The sequence below is a fragment of the Pseudophryne corroboree genome, unplaced genomic scaffold (genome assembly GCF_028390025.1).
Source record: "Pseudophryne corroboree isolate aPseCor3 unplaced genomic scaffold, aPseCor3.hap2 scaffold_651, whole genome shotgun sequence".
NCBI classification, from domain to species: Eukaryota; Metazoa; Chordata; class Amphibia; order Anura; family Myobatrachidae; genus Pseudophryne; species Pseudophryne corroboree.
The window spans coordinates 144,816-156,650 of record NW_026970240.1 but is presented as its reverse complement, the minus strand read 5'-3'; positions in this window follow the sequence as shown (position 1 = coordinate 156,650).

Below are 11,835 nucleotides of genomic sequence, written 5' to 3'. Positions count from 1 at the left end.
CCTGTCTTCCAAGACCAGAATCTCACTCCATTGGTGGCTGCACAGTTCTCACCACCTAGAGGGGCGATGGTTCGGGATCCAGGACGGGATCCTAGGGACCACGGATGCAACCCTCCGAGGCTGGAGAGCAGTCACACAGGGGGAAAACATCCAAGGAAGATGGTCAAGTCTTCCTTGGATGTTTTCATCTCCACATAAATGTTCTGGAGTTAAGGGCCATTTAATAACTGCAGACACAGTACGCACTGGGACGGGTGCCCAGCATCCTCTACGGAATAAGAGAAAAGGATTTACCGGTAGGTATTAAAATCCTATTTTCTCTAACGTCCTAGAGGATGCTGGGGACTCCGTAAGGACCATGGGGATAGACGGGCTCCGCAGGAGACATGGGCACTTTAAGAAAGACTTTAGTTCTGGGTGTGCACTGGCTCCTCCCTCTATGCCCCTCCTCCAGACCTCAGTTTGATACTGTACCCAGTGGAGACTGGGTGCTTTTCAGGAGCTCTCCTGAGCTTTCTGACAGAAAGTATTTTGTTAGGTTTTTAATTTTCAGGGAGCACTGCTGGCAACAGACTCCCTCATCGAGGGACTGAGGGGAGAGAAGCAGCCCTACTCTCTGAGTTGCAAGGTCCTGCTTCTTAGGCTACTGGACACCATTAGCTCCAGTGGGATTGGTACGCAGGATCTCACCCTCGCCGTCCGTCCCAGAGCCGCGCCGCCGTCCCCCTCGCAGAGCCGGAAGATAGAAGCCGGGTGAGTATGAGAAGAAAAGAAGACTTCAGAGGCGGCAGAAGACTTCATGATCTTCACTGAGGTAACGCACAGCACTGCAGCTGTGCGCCTTTGCTCCCATACACCTCACATACTCCGGTCACTGTAAGGGTGCAGGGCGCAGGGGGGGCGCCCTGGGCAGCAATATAAACCTCTTTCGCAAAAATATAACATATATACAGCTGGGCACTTTATATATGTATAAGCCCCCACCAATTTTACAGTTTAAGCGGGACAGAAGCCCGCCTCCGAGGGGGCGGGGCTTCTCCCTCAGCACTCACCAGCGCCATTTTTTCTCCACAGCACCGCTGAGAGGAAGCTCCCCGGACTCTACCCTGCTTATACCACGTTAGACAAGAGGGTTGAAAAGAGGGGGGGGCACATAATTCGCAAATTACATACAGCAGCACTACTGGGCAAACATTAAGTTACTGTTTTATTCCTGGGTTATATAGCGCTGGGGGGTGTGCTGGCATACTCTCTCTCTGTCTCTCCAAAGGGCCTTGTGGGGAAACTGTCTTCAGAAAAAGCATTCCCTGTGTGTGTAGTGTGTCGGTACACGTGTGTCGACATGTCTGAGGAAGAAGGCTATATTAGAGAGGAGCGGGAGCAAATGAATGTGGTGTCTCCGCCGACAGCTGATTGGATGGATATGTGGAATGTTTTAAATGCTAGTGTAAACTCATTGCACAAAAGATTAGACAAGGCAGAAGCTTTGGGACAGTCAGGGTTTAAACCCATGCCTGATCCTATGTTGCAGGGACTGTCAGGGTCTCATAAGCGCCCACTATCCCAGATTGTTGACACAGATACCGACACGGATTCTGACTCCAGTGTCGATTACGATGATGCAAAGTTACAGCCAAAATTGGCAAAATCCATTCGATTTATGATTATGGCAATAAAAGATGTTTTGCACATCACAGAGGAACCCCCTGTCGCTGACAAGAGGGTACATATGTACAAGGGTAAGAAGCCTGAGGTAACCTTTCCCCCCTCACACGAGCTGAACGAGTTATGTGAAAAAGCTTGGGAATCTCCAGATAAAAGACTGCAGATTTCCAAAAGGATTCTTATGGCGTATCCTTTCCCATCAACGGATAGGTTACGATGGGAATCCTCCCCTAGGGTGGACAAAGCATTAACACGCTTATCCAAGAAGGTAGCCCTCCCGTCCCAGGATACGGCTACCCTCAAAGAGTGTGCTGACCGCAAACAGGAGATTACCCTGAAGTCCATTTATACACATTCAGGTACCTTACTCAGACCGGCAATTGCGTCGGCCTGGGTGTGTAGTGCTGTAGCGGCATGGACAAATACCTTATCTGAGGGGATGGATACCCTAGATAAGGATACTATTTTATTGACCCTGGGGCATATAAGAGATGCTGTCCTATATATGTGTGTATGCAAACTACAGGTGGTGCTGCAGGGCCCACACCCTTTTACTTGTCTTGTAGAGCAGCTCTGAAGCTGTTACAGTGCCCAGCTGCTGCAAGAAATCAGCTTGAATGCTTCAGGGGCTTGGGCATGGCCAACATGAGCCCCACACCGAAGGAGGGTGGGGGTGTTTAATGCAAACTTGGGGTTATCCAAGCGCCGCAAAAGGCCGCCATGCCCTGCATGCCCCTTTTCTCTTTTCATATACAGATGAGGGTTCCAGCCAACTTTGGCCCACTGCTTGGATGACATCACCGTATGCAAATCCGTCTGCTGCAGACCTTCCCCCAGGAATGATTGCAATAGTTGTTGCATATGGTTTAATGTCTGAGGGTGCTTCAGTATTAGGCAGCCTTCCGCCCTCCCATGTTCATCTGAAAAGATGTGGTCTCCCTGCAGTTGTTGTCCCCAGACGAGAGTTCCCTTGTGCTTCCTCAGTTAAATCTCCTTAACTTGACGGGGGTGTGCCCGAGCAGCCGCCCTCCCCAGCCCTATCCCAACACATACTTATCTTGCATATGAGATCTCTTGATCATGAAGATAGTTCTCACAGGTTGAGGTTCATCCTGGCCCCGCTCCCCGCTGGAGATCGCTGATGGGGACAGCAGCGGGGCTTCAGCAGAAGGGTGAGTATGTGTGGCCAGAGACCTCCCTTCCCATGTGCAGGCCTGCAGAGTCTGCCGCGCAGGATGGGGCATGTGGCACTCTCCCTCCCAGGGGCTCTTCCAGATGTAGCTCCTCAGCAGTATTTTTCCCGGGCTGCGCGGCGCTCTCCCCGACTGGCATCCGCCCTGGAACACTGCCTTCCTCAATGCAACATCAGCAGGGGGCCCTGGCCTCATCACCATCCCAGGTCTTTCTCATGTATGTATCATGTATGTGTGTGTGATATATGTATGAATCATATATGTTTGTGATATATATATATATATTCCATAGACAAAAAACCTTACGGTTTCACATGTCCCATTAAGGCTTCTTAGACATGATCGAAATTTCAGAAACCTGTTGTAACTCTTCCACTCAAACTCCAAAAAGCAATGAAATTCCGATCATTAAGGCTGACGCCTTAATGGACGTGTTCCTTGCGCAATACAGATATGGTATGCCATCACAGCCTGTGGGTAAGTGCAGATTCAGCACTCTCACAGAGTGAGATTGCTGTCACTCACACAATGGTGGAGCTGCTAATTCACAGATTTGTGTGCTCATTGGAATACACACATGCAGTCTATGCAACTGAAGGTCTGAGCAGTTTTGTGGTGCTCCCATCCCACACAGTGCCCACAACCATCCCATTCAGTCAACACAACAAAGCCACCTTGTTACAACATCCTTCTAACTCCATACATCCATCTCACTTAGTATACACATTTAGCTCCCTCAAACATCTTGGTTAATTGCTAAACTATAATACCCCATCTACGGTCTATGCATCTACACTTACTTCCCCTATACACCCCCATGCTGCCCGGTCTTCCCCAATCCCTACTGCTGTGTTCTCCCATCTGTGCTAGTCTGTACTAACTTATCTGTACCATCTGTCTTTCCCCACCTGTGCATTGTCTGTACCACCGTTTCCTTCTCTCTGTGCTGCTCAGTGTTTCCTTCTTCAACGTCACTCTGCCTCCTCCAGTACATGGCACACTGTCTTCTCTCCCATCTGCACCAGTTTTCTACCCATCCATGCCAGTGTTTTCAACCCATCTGCACCATTTCCCCCATCTGCACCGCTCTGTCTCCCTTCCCATACTTGCTGCTTAATCTACCCCCTATCCACACCACTCTTACCCTATTCATGTAGCTGACATCCTGAAGGTAAATTTAGTGGATCCTGCGCTCTTGGCAGGGGGATAACCGCCACAGCCCACCCCCCAGTGGTCCGGAAACGCCTCCGTTGTGCAGACCATGCCCTGCCAATGGCATTCTAACGCTGTTTGCACGCCCCCTCCTTCCCCGCAACCACCTCTGCCTATCAATCAGGCAGGGTGATAGCATCTCACTGGGCTCCTGGGGTACGCACGCGCAGTGCGGCCATTGCACGTGCGCACCTCACAAACTAATTCAGACTGCAATCGCTGCTGCTGCTGCGGTCTGAATTACCCCCTGTGTTTCTCTGTCCCCCCCATTAGTGCTGCTTAGTGTTCCCTCTATCCACACACTTCAGTTCCCCCATCCACACCGCTCTCCTCCCTCCAATCAACAACACTCTTACCTCATCTGAGCAGCTTTGTCTTCCGCTCAGACCTTCAGTTGCATAGACATGTTTGAGGGAGCTAAATGTGTATACTAAGTGAGATGGATGTATGGAGTTAGAGGGATGTTGTAACAAGGTGGCTTTGTTGTGTTGACTGAATGGGATGGTTGTGGGCACTGTGTGGGATGGGAGCACCACAAAACTGCTCAGACCTTCAGTTGCATAGACTGCATGTGTGTATTCCAATGAGCACACAAATCTGTGAATTAGCAGCTCCACCATTGTGTGAGTGACAGCAATCTCACTCTGTGAGAGTGCTGAATCTGCACTTACCCACAGGCTGTGATGGCATACCATATCTGTATTGCGCAAGGAACACGTCCATTAAGGCGTCAGCCTTAATGATCGGAATTTCATTGCTTTTTGGAGTTTGAGTGGAAGAGTTACAACAGGTTTCTGAAATTTCGATCATGTCTAAGAAGCCTTAATGGGACATGTGAAACCATAAGGTTTTTTGTTTATGGAATTTCATCGCTTTTTTTAAATTTATTTTTTTTATTCAGAAATGTAAAATTTCACTGTAAGAATAAACATTTGATTTTTTAAATGTTTAATGAAAATGTTCGTATAACATCACTGTTCTGTGCAAAATTATTTTATTAACCAAACCAAATTGTTTAAGGTCCGTACACACTTAACGATTTAATGAGCGACGTCGCTCATTTTATCGTTAAGTGTGTATGCAGCCAGCGACAAACGATGCGCGGCCCCGCGGGTCGGCAACAATCTTCGCTGTCGGTAGGGCATGCAGGAAGGATGTGGACTGTCGTCCACGACCTTCATGCAGGGCTGGCGGGGGCGTGACGTCACTGAGCGATATGAGCGGTCATATCGCTCAGTGTGTACAGTCGGCCGCCGGCCGGCCCGGGAGGGGAAACATTAGACGATGTCGCTCACAGAGCGACATCGTTTAATGTGTACGGGCCTTTAGACTTTGGTCAAAATATTTTGCTGCCTTTGCAGCTGATGCAGGGAGGGGGGTAGGCGGCAGCAGCCTGTAACTGAGGCTGGAGGTAGGCGTGAAATGCATTGCTTGTACGTGTGAGTGCGTGGTGTCAGGTGCTGCGCGTGTATATGTGTGTGTGTGTCAGGTGCTGCCTGTGTATGTGTGTGTCAGCTCCTGTGTGTATGTGTGTGTCAGGTGCTGCGTGTATATATGAGTGTGTCTGATGGTGCGTGTGTATGCGTCAGCTGCCGCACGTGTGTGTGTGTGTGTCAGGTGTTGCGGGTGTATATGTGTGTGAGTATCAGGTGCTCCGCGTGTGTACAAGTGTATGTCTGGTGCTGTGCATGAATACGTATGTCTGTGTCAGGTGCTGCACGTGTCTATGTGTGTGTGAGTAAGGCACTGCGTGTGTATGTGTGTGTCTGATGGTGTGCGTGTATATGTATGTGTCAGGTGCTGCGTGTATATGCATGTGTCAGGTGCTGCGTGTATATGCATGTGTCAGGTGCTGCATGTTTATTTTATTGTGTCTGATGGTACGTGTGTGTGTCAGGTGCCGCACGTGTATATGTGTGTGTGTCAGGTGTTGCGCGTGTATGTGTGGGTCAGGTGCTGCATGTTTATTTTATTGTGTCTGATGCTACGTGTGTGTGTCAGGTGCCGCACGTGTATGTGTGTGTGTCAGGTGTTGCGCGTGTATGTGTGGGTCAAGTGCTGCATGTTTATTTTATTGTGTCTGATGCTACGTGTGTGTGTGTCAGGTGCCGCACGTGTATGTGTGTGTGTCAGGTGTTGCGCGTGTATGTGTGTGTCAGGTGCCGCGCGTGTATGTGTGTGTCAGGTGCCGTTCCCCTTCTTCCCATCCCAGCTCTCTCTGTAGAATACAGCTCTGCACCCAGAGAGAGGGAAAGACTAGGGGGCTGATCACTGCACTGCTCACTTTTTGGTCATGAGTTCGGCCTCCTGTTTCTTCCAGTGCTGTGTTCCTGCAGCCTAGCCCTCCCTGTTGTGCCAGAGAATCAGCCCTTCCTTCCCCTGACAGAGAGAGAGAGAGCCCGAGGCAGAGACACTCTTCCCGTAGCTGGCCTACCCCCAGTACTTCAGCACTGGCCATGCGGCAGTCAACAAAGGAGACCAGCAGGGGGTTCTGGCAGCATCAGCTGTGGCCGCAGCTGGATCGGAGAGGCCTGCAGTGTCTGAGGTGGGCAACACTTCCTCCGCCGCTGTCACCTTCCCCTGCCGGAGAGAAAGCCAGAGACATACCCTTCCCGCAGCTGGGATACCCCTAGTACCTCAGCGCTGGACAGGCAGAAGTCTATGGAGGGGACCGGCAGGGGTTTCGGGCCGCAGCAGTAGCAGCGGCCGCAGTCAGATCAGGGAGGCCTGCAGGGTCAGAACTGGGCAGCACTTCCACCAACACTGTCACCTCTGTGCTGGGCATGTACACCAGTCCGTACGGACGGAGGTGTCCACAACAGGCAGCAGTATAATGAGTCAGACAAACTCATTACACGCTGCCCACTGCTGCGCCGCATGCCCTCGATGGAGGAAGCCTAGATGCGGTCCCCAGCGGCAGCGAGGGAGAAGGGTGATCACATCACCCTTCAACCCGGCACCTCACAATCAGCTGGGGATCTGCAGTAGCTTCATCTCTCTCTTCCTCTCCCTCTCTGACAGCACAGCAGCCCCTCTGGGTCCCATGTAGCTCTGCCCCCCTGCTCACAGTTCACTCGGCCTCTCCTGATTAAAAAGAAAATAAGAGCCTGACCTGCTGCTCAGATGCGAGGAGGGGACGGGCGGTAGGTCCTCTGTGAGTACACTACACAGTCAAAATTAACTCTGACTCCTCACAACAGTGTGGACTGCAGGCGACGTCAGATGCCAATTTGGGTGTGCTTGCCGCACTACCTGCCCATCAAGCCCAACGTGGCATTTTGTATTAGGAACCCTATAACAGCATTCCGACATCCCTCCCTATGACGCTGCCATCCATACACTGCCGCTCTCATACATCCGTACACCGCCACTCTCATACATCCGCACACTGCCGCTCTCACACAACTGTACACTGTTGCTCTCATACATCCATACACTGCCGCTCTCATACATCCGTACAACCCCGCTCTCATACATCCGTACAACCCCGCTCTCATACATCCGTACAACCCCGCTCTCATACATCCGTACAACCCCGCACTCTTACAGCCGTACTCTTACAGCCGCAGACTGCCGCACTCTTACAGCAGCACACCGCCGCACGCATACAGCCGCACACCATCGCACTCATACAGCCGCACACCGACGCAGTTATACAGCCGTACATTGCCGCTCTCATACATCCGCACACTGCCGCTCTCATACATCCGCACACTGCCGCTCACATCTATACATACATAGCCTCCATACATCTACACATCCAATCCCCGCGCAAGGGAACACTGAAATCACTATCACTTTTCCCCGGGGTGTGACCACAGCCAGCCACTACTCCGGCCACCTTCTTGTGACACCAAAATGCATCTTACCTATCATCAGGGTGGTGCTGCTGCTGGGGGCAGGTTGCTGCCTCAGTCTCCTAGTTGGTGCTGCGATTGGAGGGGGTACTGCTTCCCTGTGCTGCCACTGTCTCCCGGATCATCGTGCCGCTGGCTGAATTGCAGCTTGACGCTACTGCTGCCGGGAGTAACAGCTTCCTGACTGTTGTTGCTGGTGGCTGCCTACTGCTCATTGCCGCCGGAACACTGACCGGCTCGGCAGTGATGCTGGCGGAGGAGTAGTGGCGGTGGGGTGGTGCCTGCTCCCTTCCCTCGAGCATGCCGCAGTGTAAAAAAATAAATAATAGAGAGCATACCAGGGTGAGAGTCTGTATGGATCACAGTGATTACACGGGGCACAGCATAAGGACACCTTGCTGTGAGGGGCTCTGCCCACACAGATTGCTGCACCCTCTCTGATGTCAGCCGCTGCCCTCTCGTTCTCTGGGCGGCCAGTTCCAGTGTGAGGTAGGAGAGGAAGAGAACACACAGGTGTTAGGCGCCGTGGTCCGCGATGTCCTCGCGGCCCGGCGCCTAGCAACTAGGGACGCCGAGCGTGCTAGCCGCCGGCTCCCTAGCAACGCTAGGACGCCGGGCGCGCTGAGCCGCCTGGACCCTAGCAACGGGGACGCCACGGACGGACTGCGCTCCCCTTGCAGGGTCAATCAAGTGAACTACACACACACACTTGTCTTCTGGTCGTGCAGCAAGGCAGCTGCACGGCATTGTGCTAATCAGGCTCTGAACTTCTGATTGAAGGACTCCCTGCTAAATACCTTCTCAGTGCTTCACACAGACGCCGGTAATAGCTTCCTGCATGCTGCTTTGGTTTGCTGACGTCTGTTCCAGTTCTGCTGTGTCCGGTCATTCCTGTCCTCAGAGTTCCTGAATCTTAGTGTTGTCATCTCTTCCCAAGGAGTCTTCCAGTCCTCATTTACCCGCAACAGTCGCTAGAGGATCTCGTGTGGTTTTCGTGAGTGGCGGCTCTGCCGCGTGCTGCGGCCTAGGCCGCTTTATTTTGTATTCTGTGTTGGTGCATTTGCGGAGGTTTACGCTCCCACACTCCTCTCCGGAACTCGCCGGTGCCGGGTAGAAGAGTGGACAAGTGGGTATTTTGGTTGTCCTTTTCCCTGGCGGTTTTCCGCACATACTCTAGTTTAAAGTTAGTTTTGAGCCCCTGGCTTTGTTGTTTAGTAGAGGGCCCCTTGTTATCACCCTGTCTCGGATTTCTCTTTGTCTCCCATTAAGACCTGAGGGGGCATCGGAGTTGGGCAGACGTAATCCGCCCTTCAAACGCGGCTGCCATGGGCCCAAGCAACCATAGTCTCGCAAGAGATTTCTGACAGCACGGGCGAGACAACGGAGATAGGGCGCCAGGGGCTATTCCCGTTCCCACTCCCTTTCCAAGCATTACGTTCCAGTACTCAGGTCCTTGCTATAAGATATCCCCAGACCAGAGTATTGGAATCATAACAACAGGAGAGCAGCCCTGATATATAACAGAGGTGGAAGTTCTATAGGCAACAGAGACGGAGACCAGCCAGCCAGTCTCCCAGTGCCCTGATCACTACACGCCGCCAGCACAGCATTACAGGAGGGTCCTATAGTGCTGCCCTGAGCTAACAGGTGTGTGTACCAGTGTGCTGCGCCCTGGTGTCTCTGAGAGGGGTGAGGTCACCGTGCCGCTTTAGTATATGGCTTTTCCTTAGTACTGTAAGTTACAGCCCTGCACTAGTAGTGGCAACTCTGCCCTATGTGAACCTGTGAGGTTATTTTCCTATTTACAGAATAACCGGGGAGAAGGCGGCCACATTGCGGCTCTCAAGAGAAGGCACTCTAGTACACCCCCTGCTGGCGGCCACTGCGCAGGCGCAACAAATTGAAATGCCCGATCTCTATAATGGGGCATATTTCTCTTAATTAAAAAAAACCTGTAACTTTCTGAAAAACCACAACCCCAAAAGGCACTTCACAGGGACATGCTCTATCTAATAAAACAAACCCCAAGTCATATATATATATATATATATATATATATATATATATATATATATATATATAATAAGATTTTACTCACCGGTAAATCTATTTCTCGTAGTCCGTAGTGGATGCTGGGACTCCGTAAGGACCATGGGGAATAGCGGCTCCGCAGGAGACTTGGCACAACTAAAGAGAGCTTTAGGACTACCTGGTGTGCACTGGCTCCTCCCCCTATGACCCTCCTCCAGACCTCAGTTAGGATACTGTGCCCGGAAGAGCTGACACTAAGGAAGGATTTTGAATCCCGGGTAAGACTCATACCAGCCACACCAATCACACTGTACAACTCGTGATATTATACCCAGTTAACAGTATGACAACAACGGAGCCTCTGCACAGATGGCTCTCAACAATAACCCTTTTGTTAACAATAACTATGTACAAGTACTTGGGATGGGCGCCCAGCATCCACTACGGACTACGAGAAATAGATTTACCGGTGAGTAAAATCTTATTTTCTCTGACGTCCTAAGTGGATGCTGGGACTCCGTAAGGACCATGGGGATTATATCAAAGCTCCCAAACGGGAGGGAGAGTGCGGATGACTCTGCAGCACCGAATGAGCGAACTCCAGGTCCTCCTCAGCCAGGGTGTCAAACTTGTAAAATCTTGCAAATGTGTTTGACCCCGACCAAGTAGCAGCTCGGCAAAGTTGTAAAGCAGAGACCCCTCGGGCAGCCGCCCAAGAAGAGCCCACCTTCCTCGTGGAATGGGCTTTTACTGATCTAGAATGCGGCAGTCCCGCCGCAGAATGTGCAAGCTGAATTGTGCTACATATCCAGCGAGCAATAGTCTGCTTTGAAGCAGGAGCACCCATCTTGTTTGGTGCGTAGAGGATAAACAGCGAGTCAGTTTTCCTGACTCCAGCCATTCTGGAAACATAAATTTTCAGGGCCCTGACTACATCCAGCAACTTGGAATCCTCCAAGTTCCGAGTAGCCGCAGGCACCACAATAGGTTGGTTCAAATGAAACGCTGAAACCACCTTAGGCAGAAATTGGGGATGAGTCCTCAATTCCGCCCTATCCATATGGAAAATCACATAAGGGCTTTTACATGACAAAGCCGCCAACTCTGACACACGCCTGGCCGAAGCCAGGGCCAATAGCATGACCACTTTCGACGTGAGATATTTTAACTCCACGGTTTTAAGTGGCTCAAACCAATGTGATTTAAGGAAATCCAACACCACGTTGAGATCCCAAGGTGCCACTGGAGGCACAAAAGGAGGCTGAATATGCAGCACTCCTTTAACAAAAGTCTGAACTTCCGGCAGGGAAGCCAGTTCTTTTTGGAAGAAAATCGACAGAGCCGAAATCTGGACCTTAATGGACCCCAATTTGAGGCCCATATTCACCCCTGACTGTAGGAAGTGCAGGAATCGACCCAGTTGAAATTCCTCCGTTGGGGCCTTCCTGTCCTCACACCAAGCAACATATTTTCGCCATATGTGGTGATAATGTTTTGCGGTCACGTCCTTCCTGGCTTTGATCAGCGTAGGAATGACTTCCTCCGGAATGCCCTTTTCCTTCAGGATCCGGTGTTCAACAGCCATGCAACAAGGACTACCTCCTAGCAATTTACAACTCACGTCTCACAGAACAAGATTTAAATATTGACAAGGCACACTGAAATATAACGGTGATGCATGGTGCAGTATCGTGTCCTAGGATGTCATGTCGCAGCTTCTCCATAGGTAACGCCATCACATCTATTCTCTACGTCTGTGTCTGGGACACAGATTTATCCAACCTCACTCTGATATTATTGAAACTTTCACCCAGTCAGTTATTGGTGGTGCCAACAGGGCCACCATCATATGTCTGCATTCCTAATATAGTTTCCTC